The sequence below is a fragment of the Dromaius novaehollandiae genome, chromosome 25, assembly GCF_036370855.1.
Source record: "Dromaius novaehollandiae isolate bDroNov1 chromosome 25, bDroNov1.hap1, whole genome shotgun sequence".
In the NCBI taxonomy this organism is placed as follows: domain Eukaryota; kingdom Metazoa; phylum Chordata; class Aves; order Casuariiformes; family Dromaiidae; genus Dromaius; species Dromaius novaehollandiae.
In genome coordinates this window covers 5,591,399-5,610,287 of record NC_088122.1, presented here as the reverse complement: position 1 = coordinate 5,610,287, position 18,889 = coordinate 5,591,399, and the positions used below count along the sequence as shown (strand labels likewise).

The following is an 18,889-nucleotide window of genomic DNA, read 5'->3' as shown; positions in this document are numbered from 1 at the left end:
AGAAAAGTTCCTTTTTTTGATGATGATGATGAAAAAAGTCTCGCTTTCATTCCCCATTGGGTTTTTTGATGCTGTTTTGGTAGCGTTGCTGCCGTTCGGCTGTAGGGCTGTGCATCTTCTCACCCCGTGTCGGTGGCATCTGGTGCTCACGCCGCCAGGGCTCACGGGAAGCTGCGCTTCCACTGCTGCGGCCGCAGATGGTTTATAGTCATCTTTGCAGCCCGTAGAGTTCAAAAGCCAAAACGCCCTCCGCATCTGGGCAGAGCGAGACCTGCCTGACAGCATAAAATACAGCTGGGCAGATACGAGAGTAAATTTGTGGGCTAAAATAATTTAGAGAGGAGATTGATAGTCTGCAAACTGCTAGGCCAACTAATCTTAGCCTGTGGAAGCCTGTAAAAAGAGGCTGCTTGGCTGTAAAACGGAGCCCAAGGGCAGCCCAGGATTATTGTAAAATGAACTACACTGAAAAAAAGGCTTTCCTGCCGCGAGATGGAGAATCAGCCCAGGGCGCTAAATCATATGGGGTCCAACTGGATTGGGAGCAGCGTGCGAGGCGCAGGCTGGGCATGGATGCGGTGGCAGGAGCAGGCAGCGGTGCCCGGCGAGAGGAGCCGGGTCGGGGCCAGGGAAGCACCGGCGAGTGCTGCCGCCGGGTCCGGGACCCCGCAGGGAACAGGACAAGTGGGTGCCCAGTGTCGGCTCTGCCGGGGGCACGGATTTGGGGAGCAGGGAAGGAGTCCCATGCATCAAAGTGTCCTGGGCTTGTGTTTCCAGAGCTTTTTGACCACCTCTGAGCCTGATTATTCAAGCACAGAATATAATCCTTAATGACTTCAGTTTCTTGCTTCCCTTTCCTGCCGTCTGCCAGCCCTCCAGCCTTTATCCTGCACTTTCCATCTTCAAAAGGCTTTATGAACGTTTGGCTTAATCCTCACGATGCCCCTCGCAGGGTCAGTAAATAACAGACATTTGTGGAGTAAAGGCCTACAGCGATAGGGTGAGCAGAATAATTAAAACAGCTCTGGCCCAGAAACCCAATCACCAGCTCAATCAGCTGAGCCTCCGCGGTGACTCTATTTTGTATATACAGTAATAGCTCAAATTAGGTGAGTGTTTTTGTTTCCCCTTGGTGGGAGAATGGGAGCAGGAGGGAAGTGAGCGGTATTGAATTCCCTGCCCAGAGCCGTTACCTTGTGCGCGTGCTGGAGCCAGGGACGGGAAAGCCGGTCCTGGATCCTGGCTCTGCACCCGGACCACCGTGATGAGCACCCAGACCAGCGTGCTGAGCGATGCTCCCCCGTGTGAAACCTCGGGGATGTGTTGCCTCCACATTGCCCACGCCAGCACGCGCAAGCCCAGCTTTGCATTGGTGCCGTGGTGCGACAAGAGGAGCAAGCTGCGAGCATGTTTGGCTGTTATGTCCTCTTCTACCAAAGGGTCACCAAGTCTTGATTTTTCCCAGGGCTCTGGGCAGCTGGGCACCAACTCTCCGATAGAGCCAGAATGAGCTATTTTGTATTTTTCCATTTAAATCTCATTTGAAGGAAAGTCCATCTGGCTCCCTTCGTGCTGCCAGAGGAAACAGGCTCATCTCAGGTCAGCTGTCTAAGGCGCATCTCCAAGATGGAGACCAAGGCGAGGTTGCACTCCCAGTACCTCCAACTCTTATCCTTTCCCAGCTCTGCAGATCTGCTCTGGAGTGATGGAGGACACATGCTCATTTCCCTAGGGGTTCAGCTTGAAGGAGTGTCCTCATAGCAGGCTCAGGATTTGGAGCTGCCGAAATCACCCAACTTTGGCACCGAGTTTTTCTCCAGGAGGCAACTTTGGCCCATAACCTACAAACCCCGGTGAGGAGCAGCAGTGAGGGGTGGAGTAGGGCCACTGTAATTGAGCCCTAATTAGGGGTGGAAAATGAGCAGGACCCTGCAATTGCAAGCCGAAGATGAAGTGACATAAACGAGATCTAAATTGTGACCTTTTTCCATAAGCCAGAGTATTAACTAAGTGTGACAAATGGAGGGGAAAAAAATTCTGCTTTCATTAATCCGTGTACTCGTGCACACGACTGACACTGAGATGTAGCCTTTGGTCTCATCCCTGCTTCTGGGGAAAGGCAGCGTGCTCCGTGCAGGTCCTTATGTCAGGCAGGCTGTTGTGTTAATCAGATGAGATAATTTTGGGGGCACATGTTAAACAAGGCAGAGAGATACATTGCTGCGAAGTTACTCGCGAGGAAGAAGAGGTATTCCTTGCCTAGGAGGGGGATTAGGAGCCTGGTGAGATGTCTACTCTGCCCAGCGTGGGAAGGGAGGGTGGCAGCAAAACATTTTGGAGCTCATCTCTCGGGTACCGAATGATGCTCGCTTGCTCGTAGGCAGCTGCTTGCCATGGCTTTTTGGGAGACGGGCCAGCCAGACCTGTCCACACTTTGGTGCACTTGAGGGACAAGTTGTGGCTCTTTGACATGTGTCATTGGCCAACTCTGCCAATGGTCCTGGGTGTCGCGGGACATCTTTCCCTATCTTCGATGGCCGTGGCTGATGCCTCCAGCACATCTGCAGTGTATTGGTCTGTGAACGTGCTGAAGCTGCTCAGATGAACAGCCCGTAACATCCCCTTCATGTTATTGAGTAATTTTGGTTGTTCATGTTTCCACAGCTAAAAGGTCAGTCAGAAGCCTGGCCAGCTAGAAAGGTTGACAGTTATTACACTAACGAGCAAAAGTCTCTGGCTTACTGCTGCAAGCTACTTTATCCCAGATCGTGGGGACACGGTGCTGCTGCTGCACAGTCGATGCAATGAAAGCAGTTAAAGGTTGGTCTCAGGGCCACGCTGGTGGCAACTAGTGGGTCCTCGTGTTTTAGCAGTGGGGTTTTGCTGCTGGGAGCGATTTGGTTTGTCGTCCAGGTGCAAGCAGCAGCGTCTGCATGGTGTGATGAGACTCCTGGAGTGCCAGAGAGCTGTGGGCTTGTTACCTTGGGGCATTAGCTGCAGATTTGCTGTCTTGCTTGTCTCCAGGCTCTGGCTGATGCTGTATGCATGTCCCAAGAGATATTTCTTCCCAAGAAGACCTCAACCCAGCAATAGGAGGAAATTGCAAGGCAATATCGTAGACCGGGACATCATGGTCTGGTCTTCCAAAAGGCAAAAATATCTCTGTTGTTTTCAAAAGACAACTGAGTCCTTTTTGTCCTTTGGCTTTGAGATAGGCTGCATAATTTCTTCTTTAAGATGATCCCAGGCTCAGAATTTGCAGATCAGCCTTCTCGACAGAAAGGCTGATCCAAGCATTAGCCAGAGAGAGGAGATTCAATTCCCTGTTCTTCCACCAGTGATCTGCATGGCCTTGGGCAAATTGCTTAAGAAAAGAGTTAAAATGGAAGTTTAAAGAGCATAAAGGCTAGGCAGTGAAATGTGCTCCGATATTACAAAAACAAGGAGTGTCAGGAAGAGATTTCAGAGTTTGGTACATGGGAACCAAAAGACATTTTTAATCCACTTTATTAGCATGCTCATAGGTCCCATTGCGCAGGTAGTTGAAATTACAGTGCCTCCACAGACAAAAAAACTTAAGTAACCTGAAATTGAGGTTGCTAAGTGACGTAAGAGTTACCAAAAATAAATGCCAAGAACATCAGTTGAGACCCTAATCATTCAGACGTATGGGAATGATAGGTTCAAACAGCAATTGCAGAAGTTTAATGTGCCAGCACCGGGTGTTCGCCGTAAAGTGAACATAAATGCAATGCTAGCCCCGCAACGGCATGGCCAGCTCGCTGCAGACGGATCTGGTGGCAAAGTCATTGCATGGAAGAATTTACAGTCTGCAAGGAGAGCATAGAGGGCTGGTAAGAGCAGGGAGTAGAGTAGCTTTTGATAATTGTTGAGTTTACTGCAATTTGGTCTCAGCAGGACTATAATGAATATATGGGCACATCCAGCTTGCTGGGATTCATATCACGTTTTGCATTATCCATCCCCAGTAGACTGAGCCCTGGCTTTTGCGGAGAGCAAGCTGAGCTGCTCTGTCGCAGTTGGACTCAACTTTCGCGTGGAAATGCCTCTGAAGGTTTTCGGCAGATGCCTCCCCCACCTCTGCCTTCCTGCTACACAGCACAAAGACACCGGAGTGTGAGATGTACCGCACACATTGCGACAATGCAAAACAAAGACATCTTCCCTCCCAATTATCACATTATTTAGGCATTACCGAAGCTCCACCTGTTTTGCAGCGACCAGCAGTGTTTAGCTGAAACAGGTATTTATGCATCAACACTGTAAAGGCTATAATCCCGCGAATTACATACACTGGCTTAATTCTCTAGGCAAAATCCTTGCTGTATTGCATCATATTGTAGTTGCTATTAGCATTGCAAACTCCATTTCCTACACACAGGCGCTGAGCGCACAGCGAGGGCAGGCCAGGGTGTTTCTGGGTCATCTGCCTCCAAGCAGGGGTTGCTTCACATAGCTGGTGCCTTTATTTTAAGTACTGGGTCTTCTTTTGAATTTACTGTTATGAATCATTTGCAGGCATGTTCATGTGTCAGCTTCCCGTGCTGCAGCGTTCTGCATTTGGCTGCTGCTGAGCTGAAGCCCCTTTACGTTTTACCGCTCTAAGTTAGCTGAGATTTTGGGTGGGATCTACACTGGATTTTTTTAATGTTTCTACCCGTGCCACGGTGGAGGCTCAGAAATGCTCCCTGCCTCTAATTTCCCATTGCTGCCAGTGCCCCAGCTGTCCCAGCACTGCTTGGAGAGCAGCAGAGCACTCCTCACGCAGGGGAGGAGGACTCAGGGTCTTGATTCCTAGTGCCACCGCCTGCTCCTCGGACAGCCAACTTTGGCAAGTCCATGGCAGAAGGTTTTATTTGCCATTATTGCTGAACAAGGGGAAATTTCAATGCTGTTCCTTTTTTTTTTTTTTTTGCTAGCTCATCTCCGTTAGAGTGTATGCCTGCTAGGGAGAAGAAGGCCCTATTCAGCAAAGCACAAGCTTAATTTTTTTCCTGTGTGTCCATGCCATTGACTGCCAAAAGCTAACCCTGGGGGGGGATGCAGTAAGCTGTTGAGTGAGTAAGTGGCAATATTGTGGTGTTACAGCAGAGGGACGGCTGGAAAACACGGGTGTTCGCCCTCCCAGGGAACAGTCAGGCATGCGAGAAGAAGGTCTTCTGGTGCAAGAAGTGAGCTGGGATTATTTGCAAGTGGTATCTCAGCCTGTGGCACTCGCCGTCTGAGCCAGGTTTGTCCTGGGTAGCTCTGCGGGGATCGTTTAAGACAGCAGCGTGGCCACTTTGCCTTGCCAGCATCCTTTAGCCCGTGGTCGGGAAGTGCCACCTCGGACTCCCTGCCCTGCCCCAGTGATTTTCCGCCCCGGGCCGCGTGGTTTTGGCAAGGGAGCAGGTCCCCAGCCCGCGGCGGGGAGCAGGTGGGTGTCACGACTCCCAGAGAATATTGCAGCCTGCGGCAGCGCTGATTAGGGGGTGCGGACCGGCTGCCACCTCCGGCTCTTTGTTTCGGGAGAAAGCGCTTGAATGAGATGTGCGAGAGACAGTTTTCAGGTGGGTAGCGGAGCTGTGACACGGAGGCAGGCGGTGGGAACAACCAGGCTGTGCTGCGGTACCTTGCGCCGGGGGCGGAAACCAGTTGCCTTCACCCAGCTCCCAGCTGTGCAGGAGCTCCTGGCACCGCAGGAGCTGGCATCCGCTGACCTTGACCTAAAGAGCTCCCACGTCGCAAATCCCCGTGCGGGAGCACAAGCCCCAGCAGGGAAAAGTGTGTGAAGCCCCTGAAAAGGGGTGACTGGGAGAGGGGAGACCTTGCGAGGTGTAAGCACGCAGGAAGGCGTAGCCAGGGACTCCTGTCCCTGCAGCTGGGCTCTGGTCATCGCTTTCTGCCTTAGCGCTCGTGCTGAGCGTAAGCCAGCCTGAATTTAGAGGAAACCCTCCGTCTTTTGCTCTGTGGGTAGTGATGACCTTCTGGAGCGATGCTAGGTTGGCTGGAGCACTGAGGACTCGGTCGTTTCTTCAGGGACTGGATGGACCCCTGAAGGTGACCTCTTGCCCTTCCTTACGTGGTGTCCTGATGGAGCCAGGGCTCCTGGGAGAGGCCAGGGCAGCTGCGGGAGGACGCATTGCCTATGCAGGAAGATGCCGCCGTACTGGGGTCCAGGTCTTGGCTCCCCACGCTCAGCGGGGATGTCTCCCAGTAGTGCTAACGGGGTTTGAACCACGTGCTCCTGGGTCTGACTGCCGCTCCGGAGCTGGGTCTTCATTTCTCTGTCATTCTTCTGCAAATCCCTGGGGAAAGCTTCTTTGGCTAAGGCTCCTCAAGCCTTCTCTTAGCAGGGAATTAACCTTCCCGGTTGCTCCTGCCCTTGGGCAGCCTGTGGCAGATGGGATGGGGCAGATACAGAGGAGAGAGATGGTTCGGCACCCAAGCGCAGGCGCCTCCAGCCCTGCACATTGGAGCAAGGTTGCAACTTCCTCAGCTGCAGTTCACCACATGAACGGTCAGAGCAGCTCCTGATCTGTAATATCTCTGTGCAGGTGTAGCCTAAACAGGACCTTAGGGTCTGGGACCATTTATGATCTATTCACCAGCATGAGCTGGATTCCCCAGCCAAAAAAAAAAGGAGCAATTAAAATTCCCTCTCTCTTTGTTGCAAGCAAATTAAGCTTTAGTCTGATCCAGAGTTCAAAACGCTTTAGCAAAGCTGCAGCAAACACATTCGCTTGAACATTCATGTCCTGCAGCCTTTGTGTCTGCCATCCAGGTTGGAAATGCTTCTCCCGAATCCCCAGAAATGCCTACTGGGTCCCTTTGGCAGGGATGTGGGATGAGGGGGGGCAGTTGAGCCAACAGCATTTTTGTTTGCAAAGTCTAGATGGAATCCAAACGCCGGCTGAGGCAAACCCCCGAGTGAGAGGGCTCCTGAGAAGCTGTCAGGAGGCATCTGCCGTGCAGGTGCCATGTCCTGCTGAAATCCCTGCACGGGATTCCCGGCCAGCGTTGCTGCACGCTCCCTCGCTCCACCCCAGGGCTAGCTGCCTTTGGTGCTGGGCTCAGGCGCTTGTCCTCTGTGTAAGAGGATCCTTCAGGGTGCAAAGCGCTATATAATTAGGAGACTCACAGCGTTCGGATCACACATCAGGCTGGAGCGAGGCTTAGGCCGCTTCCTCTCGCTGGGCGGTCGCCTGTCTGCGACTGTGCGCCGTGACCTTGGGCTCAGGGGCGTTTTTTCAGGATCTGTGCTGGACCCTGTGGTCTGTAAAGGTAATTTACAGTCTTCTCCTTGTGCTGTTTTGTCCAGAGGAGCCGTGGCTGGCTGTGCCGGACGCTTTGCCATTTAAACCTCCCCAGCCTTGAATGCCACAGCAGAGCCAAATGCCAACGCGGAGCCGGTCCTGCAGAACGGTGAGTGCTCGCCGGGGCTGGGAGCGAGGAGCCAAGGCAGGGGCTTGCCCTCCTCCTGCCCGCGTCGGGTGGCTTTGCAGGAGCCGGAGGGGGTGAACCAAGCCTCCTTGCTGGCGGTGAAGCCCGGCGGAGGGGCGCAGGGGACACGGGGGATGAGCACAGGGGAGAGTTTGGGCACCGTTTGGTAGAAGAAGTCCTGTGCGTCCATGCCCTGTCCTGCAGAGCAGGAAGAAGGGAGAGCGTCTGCGGGCACAGCGGTAAACCTGCCCCTTCGGCTGCCGCGCTGGTCGTCTCCGAGAGGAGGGCAGCACTCAGGGCAGGCCGGGATCAAGAAGCAGGGAGGCAGCTACCTCTCCAGCTCCCCTCAAGCAGGGAAGTCAAAAAGAGCCATATGCGAAAAACCTCTCGGTTCAGGATCAGTGCAAGTTCTGCGTTTGGTCCTCTAACCCGCTGGGGTGAAACCCGGCATCTCAGGAGCCTTTGATGCTGGGATGCTTGAAATCCAGCTCATTTCCAGCTCATTACCATCTCTGTTTTGTGGCATTAGCTGCCTCCTCTCCCCCCGCCCTCCTCTTTGCAGCTTTAAGCGCTCAGTACCGCTAAGTCTGGGGCCGTGAGGTTTATCCCACATAACGGCCGAGAAATCTCCTGCCGTTTCCACGTCCCCAAATTGAGCAAGAAGTAACTGGAGGGACAATTCGGTGCTAAGCTCGGGGTTGTTACAGACGTTCAGCTCTGGTGATCGCTTTGAGGTGGCTGCACAGCCAGGTTCAGGGAGCCCAGCTTTAATGACCCCCAAAGGACGTGCAGGCAGCTTCAGAGGAGGGATCGCTCCGAAGAGTGGCGAGACTCCGGCTGGAGCTGAGCTGCGCGAACAGGTTTCGCAGAGGCGGACGGGCATTTGGGAGTCCGGCAGCTCAGCCCACGTAGTCCCGGGAAAGGGCAGGAGTGCAGGCAGGGCTCTGGAGGCTTTGCCCTTTCTGTGCTGTCAAGATGCCAGGCCAGGGAGTTAAATGATACAGTTGCACGGGGCAGAGCCCTGCCCGAGCCCAGCGAGGGACAGGGTCCCGGCTCAGCACAGCTCCTGGCACGCAGCCGCTGGGAGCAAGGTGACAACCTGCAGCCTTGTGTTGAGTGTTTACACCCGGGTGCTGCATCCGGCAGCAGCTGATACTCTGCGAAGGGTCTGGGATGCAAGTGCCCCGGCTGCAGAACGAGGCGAACAAGCCTGCCCAGCCTTGGGCGCTGCTGTAGACACAGGCAACGGGCTTGGAGAGCCGTAATCTGGCTACCAACCATGCTCGTTCTGCAGCCCTGAGCATCCCGGCTCACCCAGGCTCTACCCTTCCTCCGTCCCCTCCCAAATCCAGCTCTGACTCCTCGTCATGGAGATTTCTGCCTTGTGGGAGCCTCCTCTCCCCCTCCCCGCTCCCCTCTTTGCAGCTTTAAGTGCTCAGGACTACTAAGTCTGGGACCGCGAGGTTTATTCCACATTAACGACCGAGAAATCTCTTGCTGTTGCCACGTCCCCAAAAGTGAGCATATGGGAAGGGAGTTGCTCTCCTGATCCCATAGCCGCAGCTGATGCCCCGAAGCCGTAGATCTGGTGCCTGATGCCAGCGTGTCTCGCTCCAAATATTACTCCGCGCTGAAGTTTCCAGTCCTGAGGAAACATCGGTTTGGCGCAGCTGAGGTCCCACAGGGGCTGCGAGGCTGAAACCTGAGCAGCTTCCGTGCGCTGGGAATGGGCTGGGGAGCCGACACGCTCGGAGCACGGCTGAATGCAGCTCCGGATCCTGCCATTTTACATCTTCCACTGCTTTCTTCTCAGTTCCCTTAGACATGGATGCAGGTTTGGGGATGCTGGCAGGTGCCTTGCCGAGGTTTTGCTGCCTGGATGAGGATCTGCTCCCCGTAGCACTCAGTGCTGCACAGACATCTCCCGTCCCCCTCCCCTCTCAGTGACTCATTAAAGCAGAGGTGGTTTGGTGTCACTCCTGCCTGGCAGGACAAGGGCATATAATGCAATGTCAAGCACTATTTCACCCTGTAATGGCATTTCGCTTTCTTTGCTGGCTACTCCCATGATCGTAATTGGGATGGCAATAAAATTTTAGATGCAACAGCTGTAGACAGGCCTTAAAAATGCATTCAACCCTGGATTGATGCTGAGTGGAGCTGAAAGGCGTAGAGAAGGCCGTCTCAGGAAGGCTGTCACTCCACTCACCCCTCACCTGGGATTACTGCTCGGGGCAGGTTTTTCCAGGAGACTGGAGGTGTCAGACCTCTGGCATTCGCCCCTCTACGTCCCTCTTCTCCAAGAGGTTTGGTCTCAGAGCTGCAAGCTTGTTAGCCTGCAGAAAGCAGAGCGGTCCTGCTGGGACAGGGCTGTTTCCCATCCACGGCTACCTCTCTTGAGCTGTCCTCAGAACAGACATCTGTCTGTCAGTCTGGCCTGTCAGTCTGTTCATCCTACCCACAAATCCAGCCGTCTGGTCAAATTAAACCCTTCAGATGATGCGTCTCCCTCCTGACCAGGTGCCTCAGCAGTGTCTGGCTGTCAGCAGCGTGCGAGAAGCAGGAGGCTGCCTTTTTGCTGACCTTCTGCCAGCGCTGCGGGTCCCCCTCCCTCTCACCTCCCACTCCCTCCTCGCCCTTGCACCCTCCGCTTCCAGCAGCCGAGGTCCAAGCAGAGCAGGGTCCTTCCTTAGGGTCAAGCTTGGAAGCTGCTGTCATTTAAGCCTCTGGGGAGGCCAGATCCGCTGCAAGGACTGCCTTGCTGTCCTCAGTTTGCAGAGCACCTTGCACCACAGGGCCATGGTGCTTCAGATAAGGAATTAGCAGTAGACTTTGCCATCAAGGATCCAGTGCAGGCAGCTAGATTAGAGGCATCAAACGCGTTGAGATGCTGAGTTTAATGAACTAAGGAGGATGACCTGACCTAACTAGGGGTGAAATGCTGGACCAGGTGGACAAAGGAGGTCATTTGCTGGGGCAAAGCCTGTGGGGAAGCAGCTTCTACTCAGGCTGCTGAAAAATCCACAGCCAAAGTCACAGGGAGGGAGTTGTCTGGATGCTGCTGGCCAGACCCAGGCCTGGCTCTCGTTTCTCCTGCCAGGATGAACCCAGGGCCTGCCTGCTTCAGACCAGGAAGGCGAGAGTGAATTTGTGTGCTAGACCGAGTGCTCTGCACGCCCCCGATTAGTGTCATTAATCAGCTTTCTGAAAGGTGGATAATTACAGCGTATGCTTTTCTGTTATGATTATTAATCATCCTGCTCCTGTATTTCATTTATTATGAAGCTGCCTGCAGCGCGCTCCCCGGGTGATAGGAGCGAAAGCGCAGAGACCCCTCTCCAGGCAAGTGTGTGACAATGTGGCATGTTCACCCTGCTATTTGAAGCTGGGTGCTGTTTCGGGCAATGTTTCTGTGGGAAATAGATGCTCCAAGCATGGGGGGTGTCCCAGCACGGGCTGCGGTCGGCCGGGGATGGGGCAGCCTGGGGATGTCCTGCTTCGCCAGGGTCTGCTGTGTTCCATCCATCCCATTCCACGCGGCTCTGGCCAAGCACGGCGCGCTGGGGAAAGCCGGGGCATCTCCCCGGGCGCAGCAGTGTTTGGTAGGTGCCCGGCTTTGGTAGGTGCCCCATCAGGGACCATCTGCAGCAGTTTCCCGTCATGGGAGCAATTCCCTCCACGCAGAAGTGGCCTAGGGTGGCTGGCAGGAGCCTTGCTTAGGAGGCTGAACGGAGCTGAGATACTAATGCGTGGGCCCAAAATGGAGAGGGAGAGCAAGAGGAGGCCTGAGCCGTTTGGAGAAGAGAATCAGTTCCAATCAAAGCTATCTTTGACCCCTACCTGATGATGGGAGGGAGATAAGTGACAAGCGAGTAAAGAGACCTCACTTTCAAGAAGACAGGGAAGGGAAGCAGCTACAGAAGGAGCATATTTCACCTCTTTGATTTACTGATCTTTATTTGTGTCTCTGTGGGGGCAGGAGCTAGAGCCAGGAGCGTATCCCTATTTTCCGAGACGCGATGCTCGTAGCCAGGATATGTGCATGCCTGACCGCCGTGTCTGCACTTGCCAGGGCTGTTATGGGTTTGTGTTTTGTAAATCTCTCAGCAACGTTGTGGAGGGGGGCTGTGAAAAACGACAGATGCCAGGAGGATGTTTCCTGGGGGGGTCGGATTCCCTGTCCCCGCTCCTGGTCCTCGGCCGGATTGCGCTATATAAGGGCAGTAGGGCTGCGGCAGTGTGAGGAGGGGAGAAATCTGAGCATGGCCAAACCATGGGGCCCTAATTCAGTGCAGATGGGGCAGCAGGAGGTACAGCTGGGAGAATCGCAGAGCTATTGAGGCTGTAATTTGCAAATTGGTGGAAGAGAAGGAAGGTGGAAGTTTTACAGATGGAGTCTCCTAGACTCTGGCTGCCCTCTGAACTCATTCCTGGATCTTCACAGCATTTGGTTTCTTCTTCCAACTTAATAGGTGCTCATGGACAAGGATACCACAATGACAAGGGGGGGCATGGCCAGCAGACAGTACCTGTGAGAGAAAGCTAAGGGGTATAATTTTTTGGCAAACTATCCAGGAAGAGCCCCATCATACAATCTCCAGCCTGAGATGGTAATGTGCCTTCAGGAATTAAAAGTTCTCACTGTACTGCAGAGCGTTGCTGGGACTCCCCAAAAACTAAGCTTTGGCTGTGCATCTGGGAGACTATCTCAAGGTGAGTGCCTTTGCTTTCTGCTCTGCCAAGGCCAGTGTGGGCATCATTTTGGTTGGCTTTGGCTGTGGGATCCAGCTGCATCTTTTAATCTTCTGTGTATTTGCAAAAAGAAAATTTTGAACCCTGATTGTGCAATTAAAACTTCTACTGCCTAAAATCAAATTCAACTTGAATGTTTTCTGATACATGCTAGCAGAATAGCTTGCTTGCAACAAGACCTTTTTGGGCCCGGTTGAAGGCAGGGAGTCAAAGTCAGCAATACCATAGTTCCAGTGTGGTCCAGCAGTTACTGAAATTGTTCAGATTCAGGTCAGGTTTGTTCTCAGCAAACATTTCACAATAATAGTTCAGATTCAGTTCTGGCTGGAGAAAAAGGTGGTTTAGTCTAACTGCCTGAGTTGAAATCCAAGTATAGCACCCCACCTTTTCTGCTCCCCGTTCCCCAGCAGTCATTTTAGAGGAGTTATTCACCTTCGTAAAGAAATAAAGATGCTCACGGAATATTAACCACCTCCCCAAAGTCCCTGTTGGCCATCGATAGGTTCTGTGCTTCATTCTTTAGTACATGTGTTGACCTTTTTGAAATGTTGTAAGTTGTGGTCGTATCTAAATGTCTTCTCTCATGGGAGCATCTTGTGGAGATAGAGATTCAGACATAATGTCTATCAAGAAGAAAAGCAGACTGCAGCCAATCTGTGGCTGCCTGCGCAGTATTGCCTCGTCCCCGTGCTCAAGAATCATGAGGTTGTCTCTAAAAATAAGCAGTGATTTCTTTTGAGTTGCCTCCTGGTGTCTTAGCTTACTAGGGAATCCTCATTTCTGGGTTTTCTCAGGAGTTGTGAGGGCTGGGAGTGTCCACGTGAAAGGGAAGTGGAGTGTCCTGTGTGGTCGTGGCTGTTGAGGACATCGGTCATGGATTTTGCTAGGCAGAAAGTGTGAAACCTGGCGCCGTTGAAGGCTTGTGCAATCTTGCTGCTCTAGCATCGTCTTGGCTGGCCCCTTGACCTCGGGCTGTTGACCAGAGAGAGAGTCATAAGATGCTGCAGCTGTCAGTCACCAAAATAACTCACTACTATATAAGGTTTTCATGTTTTTTAAAGAGTCTCTTTAAGTCATGCTTAAGGGCATTTTTTGCAGTGACCCAGGAGGAGCATGTCTCCTCATACAATCATCTCTGATTTCATGCTTTCTCTCCCTGTTTCTTTAAGTTGTCAATAAAATGTGCCTCATTTGAGCAGTTTTAAGTGGGTTGTGATCCCGTTAGTTTGGGACAGGCAAGTCTCACATGTTAAGTGAGGGTATCCAGAACATAAGTTCTCTGCCAGCCACCGATGTGCTGCTGAGCTGTTTCTCATGTTGAGAAGAAGCATGTAATCACGGCTGGGGTGTTCACCTGCCAGGTGTCCTGGTAAACTCCAGCCACAACTCCATTTTGGGGGCATTCACCAGGCCCTTCAGCTGATCTGCAGCCTTTTAGGAACAGGCTGGTGCATGTGTGAACCGAATTGTTGGAGCACTTGCTGATGATGTGCAGCAGGTGTTTAGGAGAACCTGTAATACAGAGCTTGTCTGAGACCTTTGATGACTGCCACTGAGGAGGGATTAAGAAATGCTTTGGAGTTTGCTGTAAGGGCTGCCAGGTGGTCCTGGCCTGGGAGGGTGAAGGAAAGCAGGAGAGGGAAGGTAGTCAGATGAGGTCAGCAGCTCTTTTAAATCTTATGGGAGCTTTTGCCCAAATGAATCTCCCAGCCAGATGAGATGGCAGAGAGAAGTGAGAAAGGAGAAGGAAGAAGTGTCAGGGAAGACAGGAGCTGTAGGTACAGTGTAGCTGAAGGAGGTATGAAGCCATCTGACCCTACTGCCACAGCAGTCGCGTTGTCCTCAGATGCTGTACACCTATGTAATGATTTTCCTCCAAGAATCATGAAAGTCTTCATATGCTCTTATCGGATATGTTAGCAGAAATTTCCTTGTGAAGGTAGGCAGTGATGTTAGCTCTGTTTGGCTTCTGCAGAAACCGAGGTGGTGCCTCCACTGGGCAAGTCCAGAGGAGAATCCAGGAGCTCAAGGCAGGAGCCTCTGGCTCTCTTCACATGCAGCACAGGTGGGCAAATCCCTGCGTGAAGAAAGATCTGAAAGAGCCCCTCGAAAGGGTGCACATCTCAGGTCTCCCCTCTACAAGTCAGCTCTGGGTCACCAAGTTGCGTACGGCAGCAGTGCTGGGGCAGAGCCGTTTTTTGCAGGCACTCAAAACACGTGGACGTGTAGGTGCCACGTGACTGATGCACATCAAGAGACACGGATGGGAAGGACTCCGGGGCCTGGCCAGAAGGGCTCCTCCAGCCCACAGGCTGCCTCTTCTGCTCCAGCATGCTCCCTCCTCCCCGGGGCCTCTCACGTTTGGGCACACGGCTGTCAGCACGTGCAAGGCCGTCTGTCGAGCAGCAGCCATGGCCTCCCTGACGAGGAAGGCAGGGGCACGCAGCCCTTGAGGCTACCCCTTTAGCCCGTCGTGGCCATTTGTGCCTCTCTGCTTTGGTTTTCCCCTTTTGCTCTTTCAGCCTTTCCCTTCAGCATCCCACCTGCCCAAGCTCTCTTTTCATTGTGCAGGCAAACACAGCCTGCAAATGAAATGACCTAGAAAAAACAATTTCTGGATGCACAGAGAGTGGCAGAGACAGGAGAATTTGTTTCCCAGCCAGACTCTGATGGGATTAGGAATAATTCTCTGTTAGATAATTCTCCATTAGGTTTGGTGATTGATTTTCTTTCTTTCCACCCCCTGTCCTCTCCCTCTCTCTGCTTCAGCTGGATTATTCTCATGCTTGGTTTGCTAATTGCCTGATCACTATAGTCTCGTCGGAGTGACACACAGGGAAAATCACTGGCCTCCTTTGACCCTCTGAGTTTTCTGTCTCTTTGTTTATGTCTCAGCTCTGATTTAATCTCCTCCACTCCCCAGCATAAAGTGTATTGTTTCTGCTGCCCTAATCAGGTGGAGAAATCTGTTCCTACTCGGAGCTCTGCCAGTCACATAGCGAAGAAAGGGAAGATGTCAGGTAGTCGGAGCAGGAGAGGTGGCCTCGTGTATGTGGTGAGAATGAGGTGCATTTAGACAGGGCAGCAGCGAACATCTGCAAACACCATGCCCAAAGCTAGAGGCTGCAGGAGGGCTGGGAGGCTCAGTTTAACACTCAGCATAGGTTATTGTCCATAGCTGGGCATGTTGTCTCCTACCTCGGTCTGTCATCAGTGTTAGGAGGCTGCACATGGCTTCCTCGAGCACTTAACTGTAGACAGTGCATGAAGACATGTAGAAAGTGCATGGAAAATTAACATTTTTTCTAGTGCTACGATACAGTGTCTTATTAAAAAAAAAAGTTCTGTGAATTTGTGTTAGGCTATCTGTGCTGTGGGGGGGGGGGTGGATGTTGGTGTGAATTATCAGTGTTACGCTGGCGTTAGATAGGACATAGGGTAAAACAGGGGAGAGAAGCAGAGGCTCCCTTTAGAAGCGAGTAAGGTGCCGCTGACTGCTGGAAAGCTATGGCTGGAGTTTATCTGGTGCAGTCCGTACACACCGTGCTCGAGGATCTTGTGCTACACGCGTGCAGTGAGATGGTGTTGCTAACATACTTCAGAGCGGTGCTGGTACCATCTCTGCCTTTCCTCCCCACAGGGAGCTGTTGTGTGGGATGGGGTCAAGTTTGGGACTGGTTTGGTTTCTGGCCGTGAAGGTAGTATTACAGTTGGTGGAGAGGTATTTGCGGGGTCCTTGGGAAGACGAAACTCCTTCTCCATAGGGTGGGAAAGGCTGTGAGGGGTTTGGAGCAGAGGCTTGAAGGCAGGCTGAGACCTTGGGCCAGATCCAGGGCTTCCTTGGGACGCTGCAGCAGGTTGCGGACTGACATGCCGTGCAGTGCGGTGCATGAGGCAGTTGCAAACTTTAGCGTCCCTGCAAAGCTGAGGCCTGTTTTCGGGGTGCTAATGGCTATGTGCAAAGCAGGGCCCCCTCTGCTGCGGTGGTGAGGAAGGAAGAAGGAGCTGGACTTGGGAATCTAATAGGAATGGGGAGACTACAGGAGTGGGTGGGGGGAAGCAGGACGTTTCCCCAGCATCCTGCTCCCCTGCGCCTACACCAAAGTCCAGTCTGAGTTTAAACCCTTCCACAGCAAGGAGCTGGCAACCCAGAAAGCAGAGAGCAGAGCTCTTTGTGGTAGCAGAGAAAGGGAGCAGAGGTTTGCAGGAGGTGTAGGGTTACCCGCTGCCTTTCGCGCCGGAGCCTCGGCACCACACAACAAAGCGGCTCAGAAGAGGCGCTCCCAGGAGCAGCAGCAAAACCGTCTAATCCCTCTATCAAAGCGTGCCGTGTTCCTCTCTCGCAGCAGGTTTAATCTGGGCACAGAGAACTTCAGTAGGAACATGAGGTGCCTCGTTAATCCTTCCCCACGTGCGTCTTCCCCTTGGGTACAGAGCTGTGGACTCATGCCAGCGCCTCTTTGAACGTGTGGCTCTGCTCCACGCTCAGCCCTGGCCAGGAGCAGAGAAGAAGTCATGCCTGGCCAGGTATGGAGCGGAAAGAGGTGCAACGTGGCATGCATATATTGCCTCTGGGCTTCCCGGTGGCACTTGTGGAGCTGGGGGAGGCTCATGTCGTTGCCCCCTTCAGCGCCCCACCTCAGAGCTGAGCTGTTCATCTACCCCAGTGCTTTTTCCCCCACCAGTTTAACCCTGGGCTCTTGGGAAGTCGTATGCTTGTCGCGTACAAGTATTTCTCTGGCAGGCAGGCTGCTCCTCTGATGCCCTTGAATAAAGGGGGAGTTTGGGGGCAGGAGATAAATGTACTGGAGGTTGTTTTGCCTTGGCTCCTTCTGGCTTGTCTCTGCTGCCTTATTAATGGAGATCTGGGGGATGCTGGCAGGCTCTTAAATTGCTCTCTGCATGCTCTCTTCCCCCTTGAGCTTGCTGTGAGACGAGAGGAGCAATTCGGCACAGGGCCCAGGTAGAAACAGGCCTTTAGGTGAGTCCTTTCCCTGTGAGGTGGTCTGGAAAAAAGACACCCAATATCATCAGCCGCCTTGTAAGCCTGCACATCTCAAGGATCCCTTTACCTCTGCCGCTGTGCCGAGTACTGGGCATTAGTTGCCCTCTCCCTCGTTAGCGATTGTGCTGATTATTGGAGCCAGGATGCCCCCCACGATCAGGCTTCCCCAGGGCTGTGCGGTTCAGTTGGTCTCACGATCGTGGTGAGCTGTCGGGAGCTGCCCTACACTGCCGGCAGCTCAGCTGCGCTCCGCTGCGGTTGGGCCCGCGGTGTGCGGGTGCCTGGGGACGCATCCGTCCCCGCTGTCCATCTGGGCAGGGCTGCATCAGTCCTGCTCCAGTCCCCGGCATCTCCCACGTGCTTCCCTCCCTGGATTTGCTAATCCCATTCACTTCGCGGAAGCGGAGGTGCTCCCCTGACCTGGAATCGGTCGCATTCACGCTAATACCTTGGTGTGGTGAAGCCTCCTGCCTAACATCTGCTTTATCAGAGCCTGCGGGCACGCTTTAGCCTTCGCCATTCACCCCTCTAAAGGGAACCTGCAGCGAAGACTTCAAACCGCAGGACAGAAACACGTCGCCGGGGGAGAACTCCCAGCATGTTGCAGTTTGCAGTGTTTTATCTGAGCCCCTTCCGAAGAAGAGCCTCTGGGCTGGTTGCAGGTGGGCCTGGAGCCCGGGGGCTCCCCGTAGTGTGCAGCGCTGCCGTGTCTCCGCACGGCCAAGGGCAGAGCCGGGTGGCTAAGGACGTGGACGGGCCCTACAGCCCCCAAAACCCAGCAGGCCTGGCCCCTGCAGCCCCACAGCCCCGCAGCCCTGGCCCCACAGCCCTGGCCCCTGCAGCCCCACAGCCACAACCCCGTTGTCCTGGCTCCCGTGGCCCCACAACCCCAGGCCCCATGGCCCCACAGCACTGGCCCCTGCAGCCCCACAGCCCTGCAGGCCTGGCCCCATGGCCCCACAGCCCTGGCCCCTGCAGTCCCCCAGCCACAACCCCGTTGTCCTGGCTCCCTTGGCCCCACAACCCCAGGCCCCATGGCCCCACAGCCCTGGCCCCTGCAGCCCCACAGCCCTGGCCCCTGCAGTCCCCCAGCCACAACCCTGTTGTCCTGGCTCCCGTGGCCCCACAACCCCAGGCCCCATGGCCCCACAGCCCTGGCCCCTGCAGCCCCACAGCCCTGCAGGCCTGGCCCCACGGCCCCACAGCCCTGGCCCCATGGCCCCACAGCCCTGGCCCCTGCAGCCCCACAGCCACAACCCCGTTGTCCTGGCTCCCTTGGCCCCACAACCCCAGGCCCCATGGCCCCACAGCCCTGGCCCGTGCAGCCCCACAGCACTGCAGGCCTGGCCCCATGGCCCCACAGCCCTGGCCCCTGCAGCCCCACAGCACTGCAGGCCTGGCCCCATGGCCCCACAGCCCTGGCCCCTGCAGCCCCACAGCCCTGCAGGCCTGGCCCCATGGCCCCACAGCCCTGGCCCCTGCAGCCCCACAGCCCTGGCCCCTGCAGTCCCCCAGCCACAACCCCGTTGTCCTGGCTCCCTTGGCCCCACAACCCCAGGCCCCATGGCCCCACAGCCCTGGCCCCTGCAGCCCCACAGCCCTGCAGGCCTGGCCCCATGGCCCCACAGCCCTGGCCCCTGCAGTCCCACAACACCAGGCCCCACAGCCCCAGCCGCCCAGGCTTGGCCC

General features: G+C 54.3%; 1 protein-coding gene across 2 annotated transcripts in view; it reads left to right on the top strand.

Annotated features, from left to right (window-relative positions):
* LINGO3 (leucine rich repeat and Ig domain containing 3) overlaps positions 1-18,889 on the top strand; it is a 42,740-nt gene that overhangs the window by 7,209 nt on the left and 16,642 nt on the right. Inside the window, exon 2 of one of the 2 annotated variants that reach the window (XM_064497264.1) lies at positions 7,322-7,425. The exons of the other annotated variant lie outside the window; for it this stretch is intronic. The gene's annotated coding sequence lies outside the window, so the exon portion shown is untranslated. The remainder of the gene's footprint in view (positions 1-7,321; positions 7,426-18,889) is intronic. 2 annotated transcript variants of the gene reach the window in all.